The 25,488-nt window shown below is 37.9% G+C and overlaps 1 protein-coding gene across 5 annotated transcripts in view; it reads right to left on the bottom strand.

Annotated features, from left to right (window-relative positions):
- Positions 1–25,488, bottom strand: part of TNFSF4 (TNF superfamily member 4) — a 190,943-nt gene that overhangs the window by 88,837 nt on the left and 76,618 nt on the right. For 2 of the 5 annotated variants that reach the window (XM_069065565.1, XM_069065567.1), the window contains exon 1: positions 20,975–21,120. The exons of the other annotated variants lie outside the window; for them this stretch is intronic. The gene's annotated coding sequence lies outside the window, so the exon portion shown is untranslated. Of the gene's footprint in view, positions 1–20,974; positions 21,121–25,488 lie in introns of those variants that run through there. 5 annotated transcript variants of the gene reach the window in all.

Genomic DNA, 25,488 nt, shown 5'->3' with positions numbered 1-25,488 from the left:
AAGCAATTCAATATAGGTTGTACATGTGTAGCTATGCAAAACATTTTCATAGTGGATATATTGTGAAAGACTGATTATATTTCCCTCCCTCCTATCCCACCTCCCACTTGTTCTATTCTCTACTTTGATCCTGTTCCTTTTCAAAAGTGGGTGCTTCCAATTTCCCTCCCTCCCAGCCTGCCCTCTTTTCCATCATCCCTCCCTCTCATCCCCATCCCCCCTACTCCCCTGTAGGGTGAGATACCCTATTTAGTGTGTATGTCATTCCCTCCTTAAACCAAATTCACTGAGAATAAGGTTGACTCATTCCCTTTTGCCTTACTGTTCTTCCTCTCCATTGTAAGTTTTCCCTTGCTTCTTCTATATGAGATAATTTACCCCATTCTATCTCTCCCCATCTCCTCTCATTATATTCCTTTCTCACCTCTTAATTTCACCTTTTAAGTATCATCCCTTCCTGTTAAATTGGTCCTGTGCCCTCTATGTATACCTGTAAATATATATACACACATTCACACATGTATTCATACACCCATATGCCCTCCTATATAGACATATATATTTATGTGTGTGTATATGTACATATATATATATACATTTCAACTCTCTTCAATTATTCTCATACTGAGAAAAGTTTCATAAGTTACAATTATCATTTTTCCATGTAGGAATGTTAATAGTTCAGCTTTGATAAGTTCCTTATGATTTCTTTTCCCTGTTTACCTTCTCATGCTTCTCTTGCTTCTTGTATCTGAATGCCAAATTTTCTATATAACTGGGTTTTTTTTATCATGAATGCTTGAAAGTCCTCTATTCCACTGAAAGACCATATTTTCCCCTGAAACATGATATTCAGTTTTGCTGGGTAGGTGATCCTTGGTTTTAATCCCAGCTCCTTTGACCTCTGGAATATCATATTCCAAACCCTTCGATCCCTCAGTGTAGAAGCTGCCAGATCCTGTGTTATCCTGATTGTGGTTCCACAGTATTCAAATTTATTTCCTGGCTGCTTGTAATATTCTCTCCTTGATCTGGGAACTCCAAAATCTGGCTATAACATTCCTAGGGGTTTTCTTTTAGGGATCTTTTTCAGGACATGATTGGTGGATTCTTTCAACCTCTATTTTGGTTGTTCTAAAACATGGTTCTAAAACATCAGGGCAATTTTCCTTGAGAATTTCTTGGAGGATGATTTCTAGGTTCTTTCTTTGATCATGGCTTTCAGGTAGTTCAATAATTTTTAAATTATCTCTCCTGGATCTATTTTCTAGGTCAGTGGTTTTCCCAATGAGATATTTCACATTGCCTTCTGTTCTTTCATTTGTTTGGATCTGTTTAACAGCATCTTTGATTTCTCATAAAGTTACTAGCTTCCATTTGCTCCAATCTAATTCTGAAGGAATTATTCTCTTCAGTGAGATTTTGAGATTCTTTTTCCATCTGGTAAATTAGGCTTTTTAAGTCATTCTTCTGAGTCTCTTTTGCCATTTGAGTTAGTCTGTTTTTTAAGGTGTTATTTTCTTCAGTCAGGTTGTTGACTCTCTTTTCATAATTTTCTTGCATCGTTCTCATTTCTCTTCCCAATTTTTCCTCCACTTCTCTTATTTGGTTTTCAAAATCCTTCTTAAGCTCCTCTCTAGTCTGTAACCAGTTCATATTTTTCTTGAAAGCTTCTGATGCAGGAGTTCTTACTTAGTTGTCTTCCTCCTGTTCCATGCTTTGATCCTTTTTGTCCCCAAAAACAAAATCCAAAATCAGACTGCTGTGCTTGCCTTGCTTTCCTTGCTTGCTCATGATGCCACTCAATTACTTGATTTTTGAGCTTTTTGCCACAGTAGAGCTCTGCTACCAGAGGGGAGAGCTTTGTCCCAAATTGCTGGGCTTTTCTCAGCTGCTGGAGCTATTAGTTGGGTGCCCTCTCTGAAGCCTCCACTAGCTCTGGCAAACTGGTCACACACTCCAGGACCTCCACCCAGGACAGGGATCCAGATCTGAGCACGTTAAAGCAAGCTCAATTACCCCTCAGACTAGTCACTTGATCCCCCTACAATCTGCAGGCCTGGAGTGGCCTGAAGCAGACACACCTCAGGCACTTCTCCCTCCAGGGGGCAAAGGCTGGACCACACTCCTGGACTCCCAGGTCCCAAGTCCACACTGCACTGACCTCTCACTTTGTCCTTAGCATCTATGGGTTGATAATTCTGGAAACTACCACATCTGCTGGTGATTTGAAGTCCCTACAGCTGGTGGCTGTTTGTGACTGCCCTGAGTCTAAAACCTCGGGCTTGAGCAGGGCTGGGCTCAGCTCCCAAGAGGCTGTGCTGGCCGCTTCCTGCTGGCCTGCTTGTCTGTCTTCACTGGGAGGTTAGCTTCTCTGTGTCATTTTGTAGGTTCTGTAGCTCCAAAGTTTGTTCAGAGTCGTTTTTTACTGGTTGCCAGAGGGCAGGCAGAACTCCATGTCCTTGTATGGCTGCAGAGCAGTGGAGCTTGGCGACCATGGCTACCCACCTGTGACCCATGTTCGGGTTTTTCATTAAGGCAGGCTTGGCTGGTGGGTCCATATACCTCATTTATGATCAGGACCTGCTGGGGTCAAGTTTCCAGGGTCAGGCTACCCTTTGAAGACCCCCAGGAGACAATCCCAGTTGCCTTCAGCCATTACTCAGACTTACTTTTGAAGCACATGGGCGTCAGGTTGGAGCTCCCACCCACTCCACATTTCAACATTAACCTTCAAGACAGCTGGAACTCAGGCATCAAGAGCTTGATGTCTTCACTGACCACTGCCCCATCAATGATCCAGGTGTATAGTTGTGAAGCCTAAAACTATGAGAAGGGCCAAAAGTGAAGTTCCAACTCCTCAGGCACATTGTTGGGGTGGGGGTGGTGAAGAGGGCTTGACTTTCAGGAGCCCAAAGCTGTGGAATGACATTTGTCCTTCTAAGGGCAGCTTGTGACTAGGCCCTGCCCAAATAAAGGACTTTAGAACACTTTCCCTCAAAAAGAAAATTATTTAACTACCTGAAAGCCATGATCAAAGAGAGAACCTAGAAATCATCCTCCAAGAAATTCTCAAGGAAAATTGCCCTGATGTTTTAGAACCAGAGGGCAAAATAGAGGTTCAAAGAATCCACTGAATCACCTCCTGAAAAAGATCCCAAAAAGAAAACTCCTAGGAATATTATAGCCAGGTTCTGAAATTCCCAGATCAAGTAGAGAATATTACAAGCAGCCAGGAAGAAACAATTTGAATATTGTGGAACCACAATCAGGATAACACAGGATCTGGCAGCTTCTACACTGAGGGATCGAAGGGCTTGGAATATGATATTCCGGAGGTCAAAGGAGCTGGGATTAAAACCAAGAGTCACCTACCCAGCAAAACTGAATATCATGTTAAAGGGGAAAATATGGTCATTCAGTGGAATAGAGGACTTTCAAGCATTCATGATAAAATAAAAACAGAGTTAAATAGAAAATTTGACATTCAGATACAAGAACCAAGAGAAGCATGAGAAGGTAAACAGGGAAAAGAAATCATAAGGAACTTATCAAAGTTGAACTACTTACATTCCTACATGGAAAAACGATAATTGTAACTTATGAAACTTTTCACAGTATGAGAGTAGTTGAAGGGAAAAGATATATATACACACACACGCACACACACACATATACATATATATACACACACATACATATATATGTCTATATAGGAGGGCATATGGGTGTATGAATACATATGTGAGTATGTGTATATATGTTTACAGGTATACATAGACAGAGGGCACAGGACCAGTTGAATAGGAAGGGATGATACTTAAAAGGTGAAATTAAGAGGTCAGAGAGGAATATAATGAGAGGAGATGGGGAGAGATAGAATGGGGTAAATTATCTCATATAGAAGAAGCAAGGGAAAACTTACAATGGAGGGGAAGAACAGTAAGGCAAAAGGGAATGAGTCAACCTTATTCTCAGTGAATTTGGTTTAAGGAGGGAATGACATACACACTAAATAGGGTATCTCACCCTACAGGAGAGTAGGGGGGAAGGAGATGAGAGGGGGGATGATGGAAGGGAGGACAGGCTGGGAGGGAGGGAAATTGGAAGCATCCACTTTTGAAAAGGAACAGGATCAAAGTAGAGAATAGAACAAGTGGGAGGTGGGATAGGAGGGAGGGAAATATAATCAGTCTTTCACAATATATCCACTATGGAAATGTTTTACATAGCTACACATGTACAAACTATATTGAATTGCTTATCTTCCCAGTAAGGGTGGGCGACGAGGGAGGAAGGGAAAGAATCTGGAATTCAAAATTTTAAAATCAAATGTTTAAATATGTGTTTATTATTATTATTTTACATGCAACTGGGAAATAAGATATACAGGCACTGGGGCATAGAGATCCATGGTGCCCCACTGGAAAGTTGGAGGGGAAATGGGGGAAGATATAGAAGAGAGCAGGGAGGGAATATTCAGTGGGATCACTGTTTTGGGGTGGTAGGCAGGGGTAAAATGGGTAGAAAATTTGTGGCTCAAAATCTTATGGAAATGAATGATGTAAACTAAAAATAAATATAAAATTTAATTCGAAAAATAGAAAAAAAAACAAATCACAAATGCTAGAGAGGATCAGGGAAAATAGATACAGGAATGCTTTCTTGGCACAATTGTAAACTGGTTCAACCATCATGGAGAACAATTAGAAACTCTGTCCAAAGGGCTATAAAATTGTGCATAACCTTTGACTGAGCAATGACATCACTAAGTCTGTACACCAAAGATATCAAAGGAAAAGGACCTCAATTTGCAAAAATATTTATAGCAGCTCTATTTTTTGGTGGCAAAGAATGAGAAATTGAGGGGATGCCCATGAATTGGGGAATGACTGAACATGTTATGACATATAACTTTGATGGAGTACTATCGTGCTGTAAGAAATGACCAGGCACATGATTTCAGAAGGAAAAAAAAATCACAAAACTTGTATTAACTGAGGCAAAATGAAGTGAGAACTGGGAGATCATTGTGCATAGCAACATCAGTACTGTAATAATAATTGTGAAAGACTGTTACTCTGATCAATACAATGATCCAAGATAACTCCAAAGGACTCATGATGCAAAAATGCTACCCATCTCCAGAGACAGAAAGGAGGATCTCTGAGTACAAAGTAAAGTATTTTTCTTGCTTTTATTTGCAATATGGCCAATATGGAAATGTGTTTTGCATTATTTCACATATATAATTATATCATATTGCTTACCTTCTCAGTAAGTAGAGGAGGGGTGGGAGAGACAGAAAAAATTTGGAACCCAAAATTTAAAGAGAAAAGAATGTTTAAAGTAAATAAGTAATTTTAAAGTAAAAAGAAATTTAAACTATAACTCTAAAACGTTATCAGTGTCCAAGACTCTGTAATGCACTCTAATGGTGGGGATTTCCAAGGTGCATTGTTCAGTCACCCAGAGCACTCTTAAATTAAATTTAAATGTGACAGGATGTGGTATGCTGACCAAAAGCTATGGTTAGGGTGAAACCTCACTCTTAGAGGACTAAGGAACAGAAGGAAAAAATGAAAGTAGCTGCTATTGCTATGAAGTCCATGCGTTCTCCCCTTCACAACAGGTCACTTTACCAATCTCATCAACAACATCCATATTTGAGGAAAGCAGTTGATACACTGATTTCCAGAATGCCAGAGGATATGAAATATTTCAAGCTTCAAAGTTGCACAACTGGCTCATTTACCCACTAAGTCAGATTGGACGTTATAGATGTTTAGGGCAATGAGAACCTATTTCTGTCAATTGAGACAATTTATTATCTGTTTATGTTAGATATTGGGCTAGCTTTTCCCAGCAAGAGGTTTTAGGTCTGACTCACTAAGAAAAAAAAAAAACCCTGGGGTTTTTGTTTGTTTGCTTGTTTGTTTTTGCTAAATAATACAATGCATACTTCTGATCCCCTAAGCATATACATAAATATTCCTTTCATGGCAGTGATTTCATTTCCAAAAGTCACTGAATTCATCCATTAGGTCAGAGGAATGTCTGAGCAAATCAGTGGGCCTAGTGAGTAAAAAAATAACATGAGATGTGTTTATAACATGCCTGTGAAAAGAATGAGAGAAAAGAACAAACGAAAAGTGGAATGAAGTGTTCTGTAGAAAAAGAAGCAGCTAGGAGATGTACTAGATAGAACTGGACCTGGACTCAAGAAGACCTGAGTTCAAATCCAAACTTAGACATTTTACTAGCTGTGTGTCCCTATGCAAGTCACTTAATTTCTGTCTGCCTCAGTTTCCTCAATTATAAAAATGGGAATAACAATAATAGCACCTACCACACAGGATTGTAAGGATCAAGTGAAATATTTGTTAAAGCATTTATCACAGATTATAACACATAATAGACCATTTATAACAGTGTCTGACAAATAGATTTCCCTTCTCTCCATAATTATTTAATCACCCAACTGTTAAGCCTGGGAATCGAGGACTAACATGTGAAATACTATGGCATACTTAATTTTCAAATTCAACCTCATAGTTCATAGGATTTAGAGATAAAAGAGATTGTAGAGATTTAATTCAACCCCCCTATTTTATCAATGATAAAACTAATACCCAGAGACTTATACCAAGACATATAGCTATTAAGTAATCAGAAGTGCCAAGATTTGATCCCAGTTTTCCAATGCCAAATCCAGTTCTCTTTACATGCCTCTAATACCTATTTGAGGTACAGCAGTCCCCACTTCACTGAATAGACAATATATAACGTCCCCAAAACCACAAAGTTTGTGATAAGTGATCAGATGGGCAAATTAGATCTCCAAAATCTCAGAGTCACAAAGTCTGAGGTTATCTAATATAAGAGTTCTTGGCCTCTTTTATCTCATGGACCTCTTTGGAAGCTTGGTGACACCTATGAACCTATTCTCAGAATTATATTTTTAATGCATAAAATAAAATACTTGGGATTCCAAAGGAAACCAGTTGTATTGAACTGTTTTTAAAAAACAAGTTCACAGCCCTACTTGAAGAATCCCCACCTGAAAGAAGGAGAAATCTGTCTCTATAAGTTATCTTCTTGTTATATAAATTTTGGGTTGCAAATTTTTTCTCTCTCCCACCCCTCCCCTACTTACTGAGAAGGCAAGCAATATGATATCAATTATATATGTGAAATAATGCAAAACACATTTCCATATTAGCCATATTGCAAATAAAAGCAAGAAAAATACTTCACTTTGTACTCAGATATCCTCCTTTCTGTCTCTGGCATGTTATAAACACATCTCATGTTATTTTTTTTACACACTGGGACCACTGATTTGCTCAGACATTCCTCTGATCTAATGGATGAATTCAATGACTTTGGGAAATGAAATAACTGTCATGAGAGGAATATTGATGTATGTGCTTAGGGGATCAGAAGTATGCATTGTATTATTTAGTAAAAACAAACAAAAGAGATGTCAGGCAGCTTTTTCTTGAAGATCTCTGGCAATCAGGAACCTACAACTTCCTGGAGTAAAAATGGAAACAGCCCATTCTACTCCTACACCATGGGCCATCCTTGAAGCTCCTGGCACTAACTTTACCCCAAGTGCTGGTAAAAATTACTAATTTTTTTTTGCTTTTTTTCTGGAGGGGGGAAGGCAGAGCAATTGGGGTTAATGACTTGCCCAAGGTCACATGGCTAGTTTTTGTGTATGAGTGTTAAGTGTCTGAGGCCATCCCAAAAAATAACTAAATTTTAAGATATGTCTTCAGGGATAAGTAGGAATTGTTTCATTGCAGCTGCAATTCTGGCCACCCTCCCAAAATATCATCCTACCTGCTTAATATTTTCCCCCTTCTTACCAGAGAAATAAAAGCAGCTCCCTTCACACAAATGAGCTTAGTGGAATCAATCCAACCATGAGCAGGGAGTATAGAAGAGTCTGACAGCCTCCAAAGGTACAGAAAAAAAGTCTTGGGTTGTAAGGAGGCTTGGAAGAAGACAAAGTCACAACCAAGGAGAAGATGAAGTTGGCTAATGAGGTGATTTGACCAACCATCTACAACATCTACAACAGGACTGATGCATGCTGGATAAAAAAGAGAGAGGAAAATAGAATGGAGAGAAATGCACAATTAGTGATCATAATGTGAATGGAATAAGCTAACTCATAAAATAGAAGTGAATAGCAGAATGGGCTGGAAACCAAAATCCAACAATATGTTGTGTACAAGAGACACACTTGAAACAGAAAGATATACAGAGAGTTGAAATAAAAGTCTGGAGCAGAGTTTATTATGCTTCAGTTGAAGAGGGCAATGGTAGCAATCATGATCTCAGACAAAGCAAAAACAAAATTAGACCTACTTTGAAAAAACTAATTAGGGAAGCTACATTTTGCTAACATGTACCATAGACAAAGTAATGTCAAAATTTTTTACAGTAAGTTTCTCTAATAAAGGCCCATTTCTCAAATATATAAAGAACTGAGTCAAATTTATAAATATAACAGCCATTCCTCAGTTGATAAATGGTCAAAGGATATGGAACAGTTTTCAGAAGAAGAAATTAATCTTTCCATAATTATATGAAAAAAATTCTCTAAATCACTATTTAGTAGATAAAAACAAGTCAAAACAACTTTGTACCACCTAACACCTATCAGAAATGACAAATGCTAAAGGAGATGAAGGAAAATAGGTACGTTAGAGTAGTAAACTGGTCCAACCATTCTGCAGAACAATCCAGAACTATGCCCAATGAGCTATAATGCCTCAATTTGATCCAGCAATACCACTACTAAATCTATACCCTAAAGAGAACAAACAAAAAAGAAAAGAACCTGTCTGTACAAAAATATTTATAGCAGCTTTTTTGTAGCAGCAAAGAATTGGAATTGAGGAAATGCTCATCAGTTGGAGAATAACTGAATAAATTGCTCATATGGCATATGACTGTGATGAAATATTATTGTGGCATAAGAAATTACAAGGGGTGTGATTTCAGAGAAAACATGCAAATATTTATATTAACTGATGCAAAGTAAAGTGAGAGGAATCAGGAGATCACTGCATATAGAAACAGCAATGTAACAATGATCAACTGTGAGGGACTTGACTACTTTGATCAATACCATGATCCAAGACAATTCCAAAGAACTCATGATGAAAAAAAATTCTCTCTAACTTCAGAGAGAGAACTGAGTAAAAAGTGAAGTATAATTTTTTTATTTTTTAACTTTTTTCAGAGTGGAAATATGTTTTGCATGATTTCACAGGTATAATTGCCATCACATTGTATGCTTTCTCAGTGAGTGGCAGAGGGGTGAGAGGGAGGGAGAGAATCTGGGACTCAAAAATTAAAAAGAAAAGAAAGTTAAAAATAAATTTTAAAATAGATTTTAAAAAATGGCCAACCAAGGTGAAAAGCCTAATTTGAGCCTTTAAAAATAGTGAACTTTTCACATAGTATATGATAATTTCAATAAGTGGGTTAGAAAAGTAATTAAATTAATAAAAATATTAAAAGAAAGGAAGAAAGAATGAAAGAGAAAGAAAAAAGAAAGGAAAGAAGAAAAAGAAAAAAACAAAGACAGCATGTACTACCTCTGACATTTACTAGCTATCCCACAAAGGGGAAATCCCTTACCACCTTCCCATTGGACTGCTTCAATTGGCCTTCTTGTCTCAATTCTCTCCTTTGATAATTTATCCTCCACACAGCTGCCAAAATGATTTTCCTAAAACACAGGTCTAAACATGTCATTCCCCTGCTCAGTAAATTCTATCCCAGAGATTTTTAACCTGAGGTTTGTGAACTTTTTTAAAAAAATATTTTGATAACTGCATTTTAGGGGAATAAGTTTCCTTTGAAGTCCTACGCATTTTATTTTAAGCATATACAAATATTATCCTGAGAAGATGTTCGTGAGTTTCCCCAGATTGCCCAAGAGGTCCATGATGTAGAAAAAGGTTAAGAGCTCCTGATCTAAACTTATAAAGTCATTATCCAAGCAAGAAATGGGTCTCAGCCAAAGATGAACATCAGAGAAGCCTAGAAATTATGAATCTTATTTTTTGCTGTCAGAAATAAATATGTCAGAAATATGATGTCAGAAATAAATTCTTTAGTAAAATAATAATATATGCCAAGACTTCTGTCCCTTACTTCTTCCAACCATGTCATTAATCCAAGAGTTCTTCACTTGGGGTCTGTAAACTTCCTTGTTTTTGATATTTTGAAAACTCTAGTTCCATATAATGAATTCCTTTGTAATCACTTTTTAATTTTTATTTCATGTATTTAAAAACATTATTCTGAGGAATCCGTTGATTTTATCAGACTGTGGAAGGAATCCATGAAGAAATGTGCTAGCAAATATTTAACAACTGATCCTCAAAAAAAAATTGCACCCAAGACACACTTTTAATTTAAATCTTCATTATTAACAGTTTCTTAAATGTAGACTCTAAAGACCATCAACAAAACAGTAAAGCCTTGTTTGTAATGTTTACCTATTTCTGAGGTGTAAATGCTTAGACAGGAAATTTAACAGTTACCTCCCAGGAGGCTCCCAGATATTTCTGAGGTCATGATTCTAATTCTTTTTTTTAAAAAGACATTAAGAATCTTTGCTCTACGGAAAATTGGGAAATAATTTTTACAACCAGTGTCTCTGATAAAGGCCTCATTTCTAAAATATACAGAGAACTGAGTCAAATATATAAGAATACAAGTTATTCCCCAACTGATAAATGGTCAAAGAATATTAACAGGCAGTTTTCACAGGAAGAAATTAAAGATATCTATAGTCATGTGAAAAAATATTCTAAATCACTATTGATTAGAGAAATGCAGATCAAAAAACTCTGAGATACCACACCTCACTGGTCAGATTGACTAACATGACAAAACAGGAAAATGATAAATGCTGGAGAAGTTGTGGGAAAATTGGAACACTGCTGCATTGTTGATGGAGCTGTGAACTGATCTAGCCATTCTGGAGAGCAATCTGGAACTATGCCCAAAGGGCTATAAATAAGTACATACCTTTTGACCCAGCAATACCACTTCTAGGGCTGTCTTCCAAAGAGATCATACAAGTGGGAAAAGGACCCGTGTACAAAAATATTTATAGCAGCTCTTTTTGTGGTGGCAAAGAATTAGAAATCAAGGGGATGCTCATCAATTGGAGAATGACTAAACAGGTTGTGGTATACAAATGTAATGGAATACTATTGTGCTATAAGAAATGAGGAGCAGATGGACTTCATAATAACCTAGAGAGACTTATAAACAGATGCTGAGTGAGAAGAGCAGAGCCAGGAGAACATAGTACACAATTACAGGCACACTGTGATGACTAATTTTGATAGACTGATCTCCTGTCAGCAATGCAAGGTGCAAGGTTATAAGACAATGCCAAAAGTCTCGTGATGGAAGGGACTATCTGTCCACATCCAGAGAAAGAATTACGGAGTCTGAATGCAGAATACTTGATCTCTCTCTTTCATGTTTTGTTTTGTTCCTTCTTTCTCATTGTTCATTCCACTGGTTATGATCCTTCTTTACAACTTTACTAAGGTTTGATGTGAAGGTATTTGTAAAACCTATATTGGATTGCATGCTGCCATGGAGGAGTAGGGAGGGGGCAGGAGAGGGAGGGGGAGAAAATTTGGAACTCAAAAGCTTGTATAACTGAATGCTATAAACTAAAATTAAACAAATAAACTTTTTAAAAATATCTTTGCTCTAACGACTCCCTATCACTTCTTGGATCAAATACAAATTCTCATACCTGGCATTTAAAGCCAGTCATAAGCAGGCCCCATCCTACCTTTCTGACCTTATTATACATCCCTCTCCTTCACTCACTCTTCCATCTACCAGGTCTTGTTACTCTTCACACACAATATTCTATCTCTGTGCCTTTGCATAAGCCATTCCTTCCTCCCTTCCTTACTTCTGCCTCTTAAAATACTCAGCATCCTTAGTTTAAATAGTTCTCCTACATGTCACTTTCCCTAGTGCTTGCCTCCCCCCACCCCACAAAAAAAAAGTTACTATATACTAATTTTACATATTGCTGTTTGTGTTCATATTGTCACTCCTTATAGAATGTCAACTACTTGAGGTCAGGTACTTTTCATTTTCGTCTTTGTATGGCTAATGTCTGGCACATAGTAGGTACTTTAAAATGCTTTTTAATTTAACTGAAGTCATTTAATCTCTTAGTGCCCTCACAGGCAACTCTCTATGATTATAAGTTACACACAGTAGACTGAGTTTCCACACCAGGAAGTTCCCCACACCATAAAATCGCTGGTACTTTAAGGAGAGGAAATTATTACACCTTAATCGCTAAAAGGAAAAAGAAAAAAAGAGTCAGTAGCCCCCAAAATAACAGTTCAATTGAAATCATTCTGATCACAGACAACATCTTGAAAAAAGTTGAACCCAGTTAAGCTCAGGAGCAAACGATGGAGAAGTCAATCTTAGAGACTGATTTCTTATCCCAACCTGGTTTGATATTTCACTAAACATTGCCAATGTTGTTATTTTCAATTCAATTGAACATTTTTTTAAGCACCTTCTGTATTCAATGTCACTGTGCTAAGTTCTGGGAATAGTAAAATCAAAACAAAATGATACCTGCCCTCAAAGTGCTTACATTCTATTGCATGAAAGAAGCAAATGCTTTTTTCATCTAAGTGGTCCTAGCTCTCAAGGGAGACAGCCCAGTAGGAAGCCAGTCTTTCTGTTCTGCCTGATGTCAACCCACCTGGATGTGTGCCTCCTTCTGGACACGCAGGATGATGTGGAATAGTGAGGCTTCTTCCCTGATTCAGAGCAAACACAGGGATTCTGTGATTGTATCCTGTTCGGTTCATGGTAAAGAAAAGTTTTGTGGTTGTCTGCTGAGCTAGAACTGTGTGCCTAAAATGACTCAAAGGGAAGAACTTGCCCTCCCTCCCTCTTCTATGGTGGTGAGTAAGAAAAACTCCATAGCTTTTAGGTAGGGGGAGGGATGGCCTATTCAGCTGCTTTATCTCCCCACCTAGGCCATCATTCAATCCATGAATGGTGAATTCTATTTCTGCTATTTCTTCTGTCTATGACATGTTTATTCTTTCAGGATCTGAGGTGAAAGAATATTGAAGAATAATAACCTTGTATACTTTGAAAGGTCAGAAAAACTACCCAAAGCCCCATAATGGCTTGGGGTCCGTGGTAGGGACTAGCATAGCCACCCCAGCCACAAGAGCCCTGAAGCCCTGAGGAGGGACCTGCTCAGCCAGTGAGAATCAGATGGGTTGATCTCAGTAGTGGATGAGCCTAACAGTCATGATATTGTGTCCTGTGAGCAAAGGAACAGCTTAGAAATGGCAGAGTCATATTTGGAAAGGAGCTTGGTTAGATGAATGCATTTAGCAGTCACTTTAAGTTTGAACATGCACTCCCAAGCTGGGAAAATGTTCCCCAGTTCAGGGAGATGTGTTTGTATCTCTGTTCTTTCTATATCCCCTTAGTAAATATTTAACCCTTTACCAGCCAGTTAGTAAACATGCATTAAGCACCTAGTGTGTGCCATGAAGAAGGGGGGAGCACACCAGCAGGAGAAATGGAGAACAGGTAGAGGAAGAGAGCCAGGAGCCAGGCTTTCAGGTCTCCAGACCATAATGGTGTAATATTGTCATGCATCAAATGGGAAACACTGGTCTTACTCTTTCCTCCTTCCTCCCTGCCTTTCAGAGGACCTTCACTGACTCCATAGCAGGACAATCTATTAGGCTGACCTTTCCAGCATACAGTTGACTTAAAAATAAAGCTATAAAAAGTTCTAAGAGAAGGTAGGAGAGGAGAAGGGTATACTAAGTCAAGACCAAAGACTAAGGAAAATTCCTGCAGCTGTAATTTGGGAAGCCCATTCTGGACCCACTCTGACCTAACAGAATGCCCAGTTGTCTCTGGCAGGGAGACTGAGGGGTATCCCAGGGAGAAGAGATTAGAAGTGAGATCAAAGCAACCACTAGCAAAACAGGGGAGAGAGAAGAGAAGAGAGACTTAAAAACAATCAGGGCAACTAGATGGCACAGTGGATAAAATGCCAGGCCTGGAGTCAGGAAGACTCATCTTCTTGAGTTCAAATCTGGCCTCAGACTCTTATTATGCGTGACCCTGAGCAAGTCACTTAACCCTATTTGCCTCAGTTTCCTCATCTGTGAAATGTGCTGAAGAAGGAAACAGCAAACCTCTCCAGTATCCTTAGCAAGAAAGCCCCAAAGACTAGGACACAAATGAAATGATTGAACAACAACAACAAAAATGAACATCTACTCACTTTCTAGTTAAGCAAGTTGAATTAATATACTACCTCACGTATTATGGTCTGAAATAAACCCCTTCACTCAATAGGATACAAAACACATTGTTTCCAATAAGATCCACCAATAGCCAGGTAGAGGTAGTATTGTTCTGATAAATAGGTACATTTGCTGACTTGTTAATGAATTGGTGGTAGGGAGAGTATAACAAATTACACTCATAGATTAAGAGTCAGAAGAATCTTAAAGAACATCTCAAAGACTCATAAACTCGTGGACTAATAGACTTAGAAATGGAAAAGTCCTCAGAGGAAACATAGTCCAACTCCATCAGAAGAAGAAACTGAAGTATTCAAAATGTCCCTTCCTTCTTCACCTATCCATTAAAAGGCAACTGTCCTGTGTCCCATTTCCTGAGGACCTTTCTATGTGACAGTAAAAGAATCTGCTTAGATCTGTGCTAGCTTACGAATTAATAATAGTTCACATGAAAAGCCATCTTCCAAGAGCTTCATGATCAAAGGAGAGGGAAAAAGAGTTATCAAAAGAATTTCAAACTCTTAACAACCATGTGGAAAAATGCCCCAAATCACTAATCCAAATCAAAACAACCCTGAGAGTTTACATTATGTCTTGAAAATTGGCAAAGATGATAAAAGATGGGCATAGCCCATGTTGGAGGGGTAATGAGAAGATAGGTATACCACTATTGGGTTTAAACATTTCCATCTCTCTTCTTTCTATCAGCAGTTCTGCTTGGTTTAACCTCCATGGAACAAGATGCCCTTCCAAGATAAACTGATCCTGTCAAATCTCATCATCAGGCTATTTAACTCTGCCTTCGACACTCAACACCTTCCCAACTCCCTCAGTCTCCTCTCCACTCTGACTGGAGGTGGGATACTAAATTCCTCCAAAAGCTTTCCTCTATATAGGGCAGAAATTGGACTTTGAACTCACTCCACTCTCCTTCTGCAGTTCTGTTTGGTTTGAACTCCACAGGATAAGATACACCTGTGTGCTCCCCAGTCCTTCCATCTTCCTTCTGTGTGTTGTCTTCTGCCATTGGATTATGTATCTCTCTCTCTCTTCATATATGTATATATATATATATATATATACACACACACACACACATATATATATATATATAAAGCAGATTATATATACACATACTTAATTGTAGCCTTCTTGAGGGTAGAAGGAAGGGAGGAGAAAAAATAAAGTAAAAAGAAAACCTATAAGAAAGCACAGAAAAGCTGGGAAACTTTGAAAACAATGTATAGTATTTATTATAAGACTTTCTTAAATGGAAATTTATTGTTTTACATTGAATCCTCTCTTATGTTCTGCTGTGTACATGGCAATGGCTTTTTTTTTTTCCTTTTTTCATCTTGTATTTGTTTAAAATAAATTTTAGAATATACCCAAAAAAAGGTAAATAAAGCCAGATAGAAATCTAAAAAAAAATTCTTTAATGTTATTCATTCTGTTGGATGCATCTCTGGGAGTGAGATGGAAAAGAATGCTGGGATAAATTGTGGTGATTTTTTTAAAGTGTCAACTACTTTGAGAAAGTAGTGCTCATTAGAAGGAGAGAGATTGACTCTCTAAAAGCCCAGGGAGAAGGGTGGAGGGCTGGTGTCAATCCTAGGGTTGTATTTTGGGTGTTGACAATTATATAGGTCCCAGAAGTACATAGAGACCTACCGGAGAGGAAACAGTTATTTTAACTGTCTGTAGATTCTAGCGTGAATGATCTAAATCCAGCTTATCTTGGAAGGTCATCTTACCAAGCAGAGCTGCTGATAGAAAATAGAGAGATGCAAAGCATATTAGTTCAATAGGGGTGTTCTCATTACCCCTACAACTTTGACTAAGCCCATCTTTCATCATTTATGCCAGTTTTTAGGATGTGTTGTGAAATCTCAGGGTTGTTTTGATTTATATTTCTCTTATTATTAATAATTTGGAATATTCCTTTGCATTCAAAATAAAACCTGGCCTCTAGGATAGTCCATAACTTGTTAGGCTGTGAGCTAGCCGGGAAGTTGTAGACACCTTTCTAATTATCCTGAAAAGTGAAATCTAAGCCAAATGCTAGTTGCTGGGAATACAAAGACAAAAAAAAAATGAAACAAAATGCTCAAAGAGTTACTTTTCATTGGGCACATATATATACAGAGAAGTAAATAAAATACATAGACAAACATTCAAAATAATTTCAAGAAAGAAAGAGCATGAACAGCAGAGATTATTTTTTCCCTTTCTTTATATTCCCAACACTTAGTACAGTGACACATAGTAGGTACTGATGAATGGTAGTTATGATGATGTACCTAATGAATAGTAGGTACTAGCTGACTGACTGACTAACTCCTGGGGGACCAGGAAAGGTCATGCATAAGAGGTTACATCTGAGATGGGTTTTTGAGTAAATCAGGGATACTAAAATACAGAGTTAAGAAGGGAGGCCATTCCAGAAGAGATCACCTAGAGAAAGGTGGGAGAAGTGAAGTCTCGTAAGTGGGGCAGCAAACAGGAATTTGAATAGAATAGTGCATGAAGAAGAGTAAGATAAAATAACCTGGAAAGGCAGGTGGGTAACATATTATAAAGGGCTAAAAATGCCAAGCTTTGGGATTTTGCATTTTATCCTAATAACATCAGGAAACCACTGAAGATTTTTGAGTGGAGAAATGACATTGTCAGATTTATGTTCTAGGAATATTTGCAGATGGGATGGTTGGATTGAAGGGAAGAAAAAACTGGAAATAGAAGGAACAACTAGGTAATTGTAATAGTTTTTGCAAGAAAGTATGAAATATCCTAAAGTAGGGCAGAAACTTCACGAGTGGAGACAAGAGGATGGGTAGAATAAAGGATTTTAAAGGTGTGGCAAGACAACAGCTGAAAGGATATAGATGGTGAAGGGTGAGTCACAGATGAGTATATGATATCAAACCTGGATGAATTAAAATATGTTTCTGTCTCTACATAAATAGAAGAGATGAAATCGGGGAAAATTTGAGGTTAATTTTGGAAATGCTGAGTTTGATATTACTATAGGACCTCCAGATGGCAGTTGGTAATGTAAGACTGGTGTTTAAAAGAAAGATTAGAAATGGATATGTAATTCAGGAAATCATCTACATGGAGATGATCATTGAATCTATGGGAGCTAATCAGCTTACCAAGGAAGGGTCTAGAATGAGAAGAGAGGTCAGGACAGAGAATTGTGGGATATTCCTGTTTACAGGAAATAGTATGATAATCTAGTAATGGGGAATGATTAAACAAATAGGAGAGAGTGGTGTTTATGGAAGTGAAGGGAGGAGATAATGACCAGGAGGAGCCAGATGTTGACAACAAATTAAACTGCAGAGAGACCACATAGAATGAGGACTGAGAAGGTTCATTGGATTTAGCAATTAAGAACTCATTGGTAATACTGGAAAGGTCACTATATTTGAGTGATGAAAGTAGAAGTCAGATCATAAGAGAAGAGGTGGGAGCTGGAAAAGAAGGGAGAGGAGTCAAGAAAAGTAGATGAGCCTTGTTAGGAGTTTGGATCTGAAAGAAAGAAGGGATATCAGAGGGTAACTTGAGGGACTAAGTGAAGAGTTTGGTTTTGGTTTTTTTTTTTGAAAGGTGACAGCATGCTGGGCACATTTGTAGACAGCAGGGAAGAAAATGGTGGATAATCAAAGTCTGAAGATGATAGAGATGGAATGATACAAAGGACAAGTTCCCACTGAATGATTCCGGGAAAGAAAGGGGGATAGGGGGGATCTATTCATCAGAAAGTGAAGGAAAGATCATGATCTTTTGCAAGAAGTCATTTCATTTCTGCCTCCTAGCAGTCCCCACACTGGCTGCTAATGCCTATCCCTCTAAGGTAACTTTGTACTTTTTGCCTATTTTATGTTTAACTATATATCATATGTATTGTGTCTCCCATTAGAATGTAAACTGTTTTTGTTTTTCCTTTGTTTCCCTAGTACTTAACACAGTGCCTGGCACAGAGTAAATGCATAATAAATGCTTGTTGATCGATTGATCCTCCTTCCCTTTTCAACATCTCACAACCCCACTATATCATCATCTATTCTCTCCTTCACTTGATGAAGAGGTGACTCCTCTTAGCAACATCAACAAATCTAAACCTGCCCTTTAAACCATCCTTTTCTATCTCTTCCAGGAGCTCTCATCAATCAATTCCTAGCTCTCATCTTCAAGCTCTCCTTATCTACTGGCTGCCAGTAAATATTCCCAGATTTCAGAGATCTTAAGATTCAGAAGGAATCTCACTGAACAGTGAATCTAACAAATATCTTTTAAAAAGAGAGAGAATCTCTATTCTACTGTACCCAATAAATGGTTATACAGAGTCTGCTTGAAAACCTACAAAGACTGGGAACCCATTACATCCTGAAGCAGTCCATTCCACTTCACATAGCTCTTTCAGAATGTTTCTCCTGATGTCAAAATCAAATTTGCTTCTTGGCAAATTCTACCATTTTCCTCTAGTTTTGTCTTCTGGGACCCAACAGAACAAGTGAATTCTTCTTCCATATAACAGCCTTCCAAACTCTTGAATACAACTTTTGCACACTCCCCTGAACCACTACCCAAGGTCTTTTCTCCCTTCAACCTTCTGAAGTCCTCCAACTAGCTTTCATATGGCATGAGTTCAAGGCCCTTTACTACCTCTTGGGTATCCTCTAGGTACTTTTCAACTTATAAATGTTTTTCCTAAACTGTAGTCCCTAAATGTGGTCTGACCAGATCAAAGAAAGGAGGAACGATTACCTTCTTATTCCTAGAAATTATGCTTCTCTTAATGCAGTCCAAGATTGCTGTAGCTGTTTTGGCTAACTTATCTATCACATTGTTAACTCATAGAAAACTTGCAATCAACAAAAGTCCTCAAAACTTTTTTCATTTAATGGTTATGGGCCAAATAGATGGCATGACCATAATGGTGCATTAAGAATATTATTTGGGCAATGATTTGATTATAGATTAGTAAGAGGATGGATATGTTTTGGTTATGGTTGGTGAGAAGATAGACAGGGCAACAATGTAGTGCAGTAGATAGAGCATCCGGCTTGGAGTCAGGAAGACTTGAGTTTAAATCTAACCTCAGACACTAGCTGTGTGACTCTGGGCAAGTAACTTAACCCTGTTTGCTTCAGTTTCTTCATCTGTAAAATAAACTGGAGAAGGAAATGGCAAACCCCTCCAGTATCTTTGCCAAGAAAACCCCAAATGGCATCACAAAGAGTTGGATATAATTGAAAAATAACAAGAGGATAGACTGGAGCAAAAATGTTGGTTGGGAGCTCTTATATTACTATAGGCAAGAAAAGAGAAAAACTGGGACATTAATTCATGGTTGATGGAATTGTGAGCTGATCCAACCATTTTGGAGAACAATCTGGAATTATGCCCTGAATTATTAAATTGCCCATACCCTTTGACTCAGCAATACCACTATTAGGTCTATTTCCAAAGATGATTAGGAAAAAAAAGAAAAGAACTTATATATTCTAAAATATGTATAGCAGCTGTCTTTGTGGGGGCAAAGAACTGGAAGTTAAATGGATACCCATCAATTTGGGAATGGCTGAACAAGTTGTGGATATGATCATAATGGAATACTACTATGCTATAAGAAATAATTAGCTCAATGATCTTAGAAAAACATGGATAGACTTGCATGAAATAGGAAAGAGTGAAATAAATAAAACCAAAAAAATGTTATATATAGGAATGGCAATATTGTTACAGAACAACTTCAGGCAACTAAGTCATTTTGACAATTAGAAATACCCAAATTAACTACAAAGGACCTATGAAAGAAGATACTATCTGTATCCAGAGAAAGAACTGATAAATAGAAGTATGTATAGAATGATTTTACACATATATGTATATTTACATGTGTGTTTGATTGTATTTACTGTATATTTACCTATATGTTTAATGGTAGCTATCTCTAGGGTGGGGGAGAAAAAAGAAATTTTATTATATATTTTAAAGAAATGTACATGGTGTACATTAAATGGTGTACATAACAGATTGGCAGTTTAGAATGCAGTCATTTTTTAAATTATACATGTATATGGAAACATATATATATTATGGAAATGGTTGTTTTATTCCTTAAGCTAAAAATAAAATAAATACAATTTCTTTTAAAAAAGAGAGAAGAAAATAGAATAAATAGAATAAATGCAATAGGAATAGAGAAGAGGGGGTAGATGCAAGTGCCACAGCACAATAGACTGAAAAGAGCACTATGGAGTCAGAGAAATTGCATTCAAATCAAAATTCTGATAATAGTTGTGTGACCTTGAGTCAGTCATCATTTTATCTCCATGAGCCCCGGGTAGATAACTGAGGGAGATTCACTAGATGGTCTCCTTTCAGCTCTCTATTCTATAATCCTATAATATTCCAAGGTAGAAATATCAGGACCTGGCAACCGATTGGATGTGTGGGGCAAAACAGAGGAAGGATTGAAAGATGTCTCTAACCTTAGACTCCTGGGATAAAGAAAAGATGGCAGTTGCATTAACAGAAATTGAGATCTAGGATGGGGGGAGGGAAATGAGACACAGTCATAAAATCACCTCATATTGAGCATCCTTGGTCACTGATCCAGCTGGGGAAAGGCAAGGCAGGGTTTCTGGCTCCTGGGGAATCCAGGATCTGGAGATTCTTGGCTTCACACTTCAACATATAGTTAAGTCAGCAAAAATACAGGCAAAGTATGTCAGTCTTCCTGGCCAAGCAAAAAGAATCCAAAGTCCAAGAAGTCATATAAAATTAGAGAGAAGCAAGCAGATTGATTAAAACAAAGTCAACAGGAGAGACACCACAGAATCATGAAAAGAACCCTGAACCTGGTCTCAGGAGAGATATACCATGTGATCAACATCCAAGTCACTATTCCTCTCTGACTCTGTTTTCTCTCCTAGGAAATGAAAGTTAAAATGTCGTATTTACTACCTAGCTCAGAGGGTTTTCCTGAGAAGCAAATAAACTAATATAAGTACAGATATTTTCAAGTCTTTTATTAAATGAACTATTAAAATGTCATCTCTTCCCGACCATGTTCTCTACAATACAGTGATTCTGACCTCTCTGCAGTTCCTCACACAAGACACTCCATCTGTTCCCTCTGGGCTTTTTTACTGGCTGTCCTCTGTACCTGGAATTCTCTCCCTTCTCATCATGGTCTCTTGGCTTCCTTGGCTTTCTTCAAGTATCAGTTGAATTCTGCCTTGTCCAAGAATTCTTTCTCAGGGATCCTCAATGCCTTCTGAGATTACTACCAATTTAGCCTGTTTTTAATCTCACATGTACATAACTGTTTGCACCCTGTCTCTTCTATTAGAATGAGAGCTCCTGCCTTCAAGAAAGGAACTGTTTTGGTTATGCTTTGTATCCTCGATGTTAGCACAGTGTCTAGTACATAATGATCATTTAATAAGTACTTATTGATGAATCTTAATAACAAGCTTATGGCTTTCTAAGACAAAAGTCATCAGTCTAATTCTCTGCCTTAGTGTTCTGTTCCCCACTGGGCATTCCAGAGATTAAAGAAGTGTTTGTTCTGAAGATGAAGCCTGATGATAACTGTGGCAGAAAATTAAGCTTCTCAGGGAGTACTTATAAAAATAATAGTTCTCAGGGTGGCCAGGTAGCACAGTGAGTAAGAGCACTGTCCCCAATGTCGGGATGACCTGGGGATTGAATCCAGGCTCAGACACTTAGCACCCACCCAGAAACACCTGGCCGTGTAATCTTGAGCAAGTTACTTAACCCCAATTGCTTTAAATAATAATAATAGTTCTCATTATTCTTATTTTTAATCCCTCTACCTTCTAAAGAAGGAGAAGCAGCTACCCTTTCTCAGACCAACTCTATATGTGAACCCAGGCAAGTCACTTAACCTCTACCTCAGTGTCCTCATTTATAAAATGGAGACATCAATAGCCCCTACCTCCCAGGTTCATTTTGAGGATCAAATGAGATAATCTAGGTAAAACATAAGTCTTAAAGACCTATATAATTACTGGTTGTTGTTATTAGGCAAAATGAAATTCTAAATGGCATAAAAATTATTACTATCTTACATATGGTAATTCTTGTTTTGTCTTAAGGTTTATCAACATTCCTTCAAGCCTGTGATAAAGTAATCATTGATGGGGCTGGATGAGCTTCAACAAAGCAGCTGCTAAGAAAGAAGGAAGATCAGATTTGGAGTCAGGCAATGACACATTGAGTTCTGAGACATTGCAGAGCCTCTAGGAAGAGATCTGGAATTGCTCAAGGGAAGTTAGACCATCCATCTACAAGGGTTGTTCCCTCATAAAATGGTAGTGTCATGTAGCTTGAAGGGAGACAGAATAGACATCTCTAGCCCCTTTTCCCTAACCCTTCTCCAAAGGAGACTTTAACTCCTGCCCAAAAGGGAAGCAGATTGCAACTGGAGGACACTGCTCTCCTCAGAGAGAGGAAAGTAATAGGGTAGAATTATATTTATCAATTACTCTACATATTGTTATTGTAGGGGATATTGTTTTCAGGCTTGAGCTAACTTCTTATTGCTGTTTCATTAATTGGAAAAGCTGGACCCCAAGCTTTGTATCTGAATCTTGACTACTTTCCCACCAAATACCAGTTCCTCAATGAATACACATAGCAGGTAACACACAAACTCATTTATCCAAATCATAGTGAAACAGAAAGGGCCATCCAGTTGTCCTTATCTATATCTGACTGCTGGACCCAGAAGGCTCCAGAGGAGAAAGTAAAGCTGGTAACCTTGCACAGCCCTCCCTCACTTAAATCCAATTCCCTTGAAAGTCATGGCATCATCTTCCTAATGTCATGGTCCTCTCTGAGAATGAAGGGTAAACAACAAATAACAGAAAAACAGAAATCCATATATATATATTTGAAAATGTATACCAGAGTGATGGAGCTCTCCCATTGGAAATAAGGTAGCAGCTCAATTGAGAAAGATACCTAAATATCAACCAAGAGAAAGTTCCCCAAAGTGTCTAGTGTATCAATCTGGTGAGGGGGATATGATAAAGACTGACAGCTTCTCTCATGTTGGATTCTTCCCATTATCTTTTCCTTCAGCAATCTAAAGTGGGATTGATAATGTCCATCTTCTCCCTCTAAGTTGGAAGCTTGAAAAGTATGACTTCACTGCAGAACCAGAGAGACTGAATAGACCTGGAAGATACTAGTGCTCTCTCTCCTGTTCCCACCACCTCTGCCCCACTACTCACACAGTCAAGGGACATGAACCTCCACCAAAAAGGGAAGAATCCCATACCAATGGGCATTGGGAATCACATTATTATTGGGGTTACATTATATCAATTTTTCCATAAATATTCCTCCTTTCCATTCCCCCATCAGAAGGATATAATCCTTGAGAGCAGGGACAATTCCAGTGCTTGACAGTATCTGTCATTTAGCAGGTGCTTAAATAAAAGATAGTGACTTGTTGACTTGACTACTTTATCTTTGTATATCCAATTCCTTGCACGTAGTAAGTATGTAGAATGTAGGATGACAAGTTCAAGCTTACCCAGTGTTCTTGGTTAGAAGTTCTCCTAATTCCAAGTCCTGTGCTTTTTTCACTCTACCACACACAAATACAGAATAAACTTGCTATTGGTTTCACATGAGAAACAGAACTAATAGCCAATCACTATTTCACAGAGCCACAATGCTTTATTCCCTTTTCACTAAAGACATTTTTTCTTTTTTTTTTTAACTTCAATGCCTCCATGAATCTATGGTGTCATCAACATCGGTCTTAACAATAAATAGTACAGGTGACAATCCAGCCATACCACCTCATCCCATGTGTCTTCTATGTTCTTCTACAGATCCTCCACAAAGATTCCACTTAAAGAGCTCAAGGCCTTTATCTAGGCATTTTTGTACTCCAAGACACCAATAAAGCTCTCAAGTACCCTCACTCTTACCATATGACTGGCCAACTTCCTTTTTTTTAGTCATACATTTCCCCTATTATGTCATTTATACTACTTTTTTAAGCACGGTTCATCACTGAAAATACAGGGTTCCCCCACTCAAAATAAAAAGTCTTAATGTAGATGACACAGAGCCTATAACCAAATACTCAACCCAAAAACTTTTATATGGATTTTCCAGATCATGGGAGGCACCGAGCCTCTAAGCTCTGCAGTGTGGAAGGGATAACTATAAATGGTAGACACTATTATTATTGCTGTTCATTATGATCACAATCAACTCTACTAGTACTCTAGTAGTAGCAGAAGTAGTGATAGGTACAAGTACAATTTCTTGTCTGAGGGTACCTTTATTATTGTGGCAGCTAGTGCTATCAGTACGATCCTTTGCCTGATGTTAGAGGACCTCTGACATACATGCTCCATGAGGCTCTTTTCTCATATATGTTTTTGGTCCTCGCCTTGTACCAAATAAGTCTAATTTGTTTTCTTTTGCTTTTTTTTTTGGACAGGGGAGGGGAGGGCAATTGGGGTTAAATGACTTGCCCAAGGTCACATGGCTAGTTTTTTTGTATGCGTGTCAAGTGTCTGAGGTCAGATCTGAACACAGGTCCTCCTGACTCTAGGGTTTCTTTTTCTTTTATTGAGTGTTTACAGAACCTTATCGTAAAATTTGGGTTGAGTATTTGGTCATGGGCTCTATGTCATCTGCTAACCTTTGAGTATCATCTGAAGCTTCCACGAAACATTGCAAGTAATTGCACCTTTGTTTCATTATCAATTTTTGATTAATAAATTGTATGAGTATTATTTGGAAAGGAGCTTTCTCTAGTTTGATAAATCATGTCCAATGAATTGGAAAAGTGTCACAAGCTACTTAAATAATTGAGGAAGAAATTGCAATTTAATGAGATATTATCTAACCATACTCCCTGATTGCTTTAGAATCTGGTATGATAAAATTCATAAACATTGAATCAAGAGTCAGGGTTAAGGGTGATATACCTAGACATACAGACAGGTAAATAGGTAGACAGACAGACAGGATAGATAGATAGATAGATAGATAGATAGATAGATAGATAGATAGATAGATAGATAGATAGATAGATAGATAGATA

This window comes from Petaurus breviceps, unplaced genomic scaffold (genome assembly GCF_028583685.1).
Source record: "Petaurus breviceps papuanus isolate PSGF00001 unplaced genomic scaffold, PetGlider_PUasm1.0 90692, whole genome shotgun sequence".
NCBI classification, from domain to species: Eukaryota; Metazoa; Chordata; class Mammalia; order Diprotodontia; family Petauridae; genus Petaurus; species Petaurus breviceps.
The sequence above is the reverse complement of the archived record's forward strand: the minus strand, read 5'-3'. Positions and strand labels throughout refer to the sequence as shown.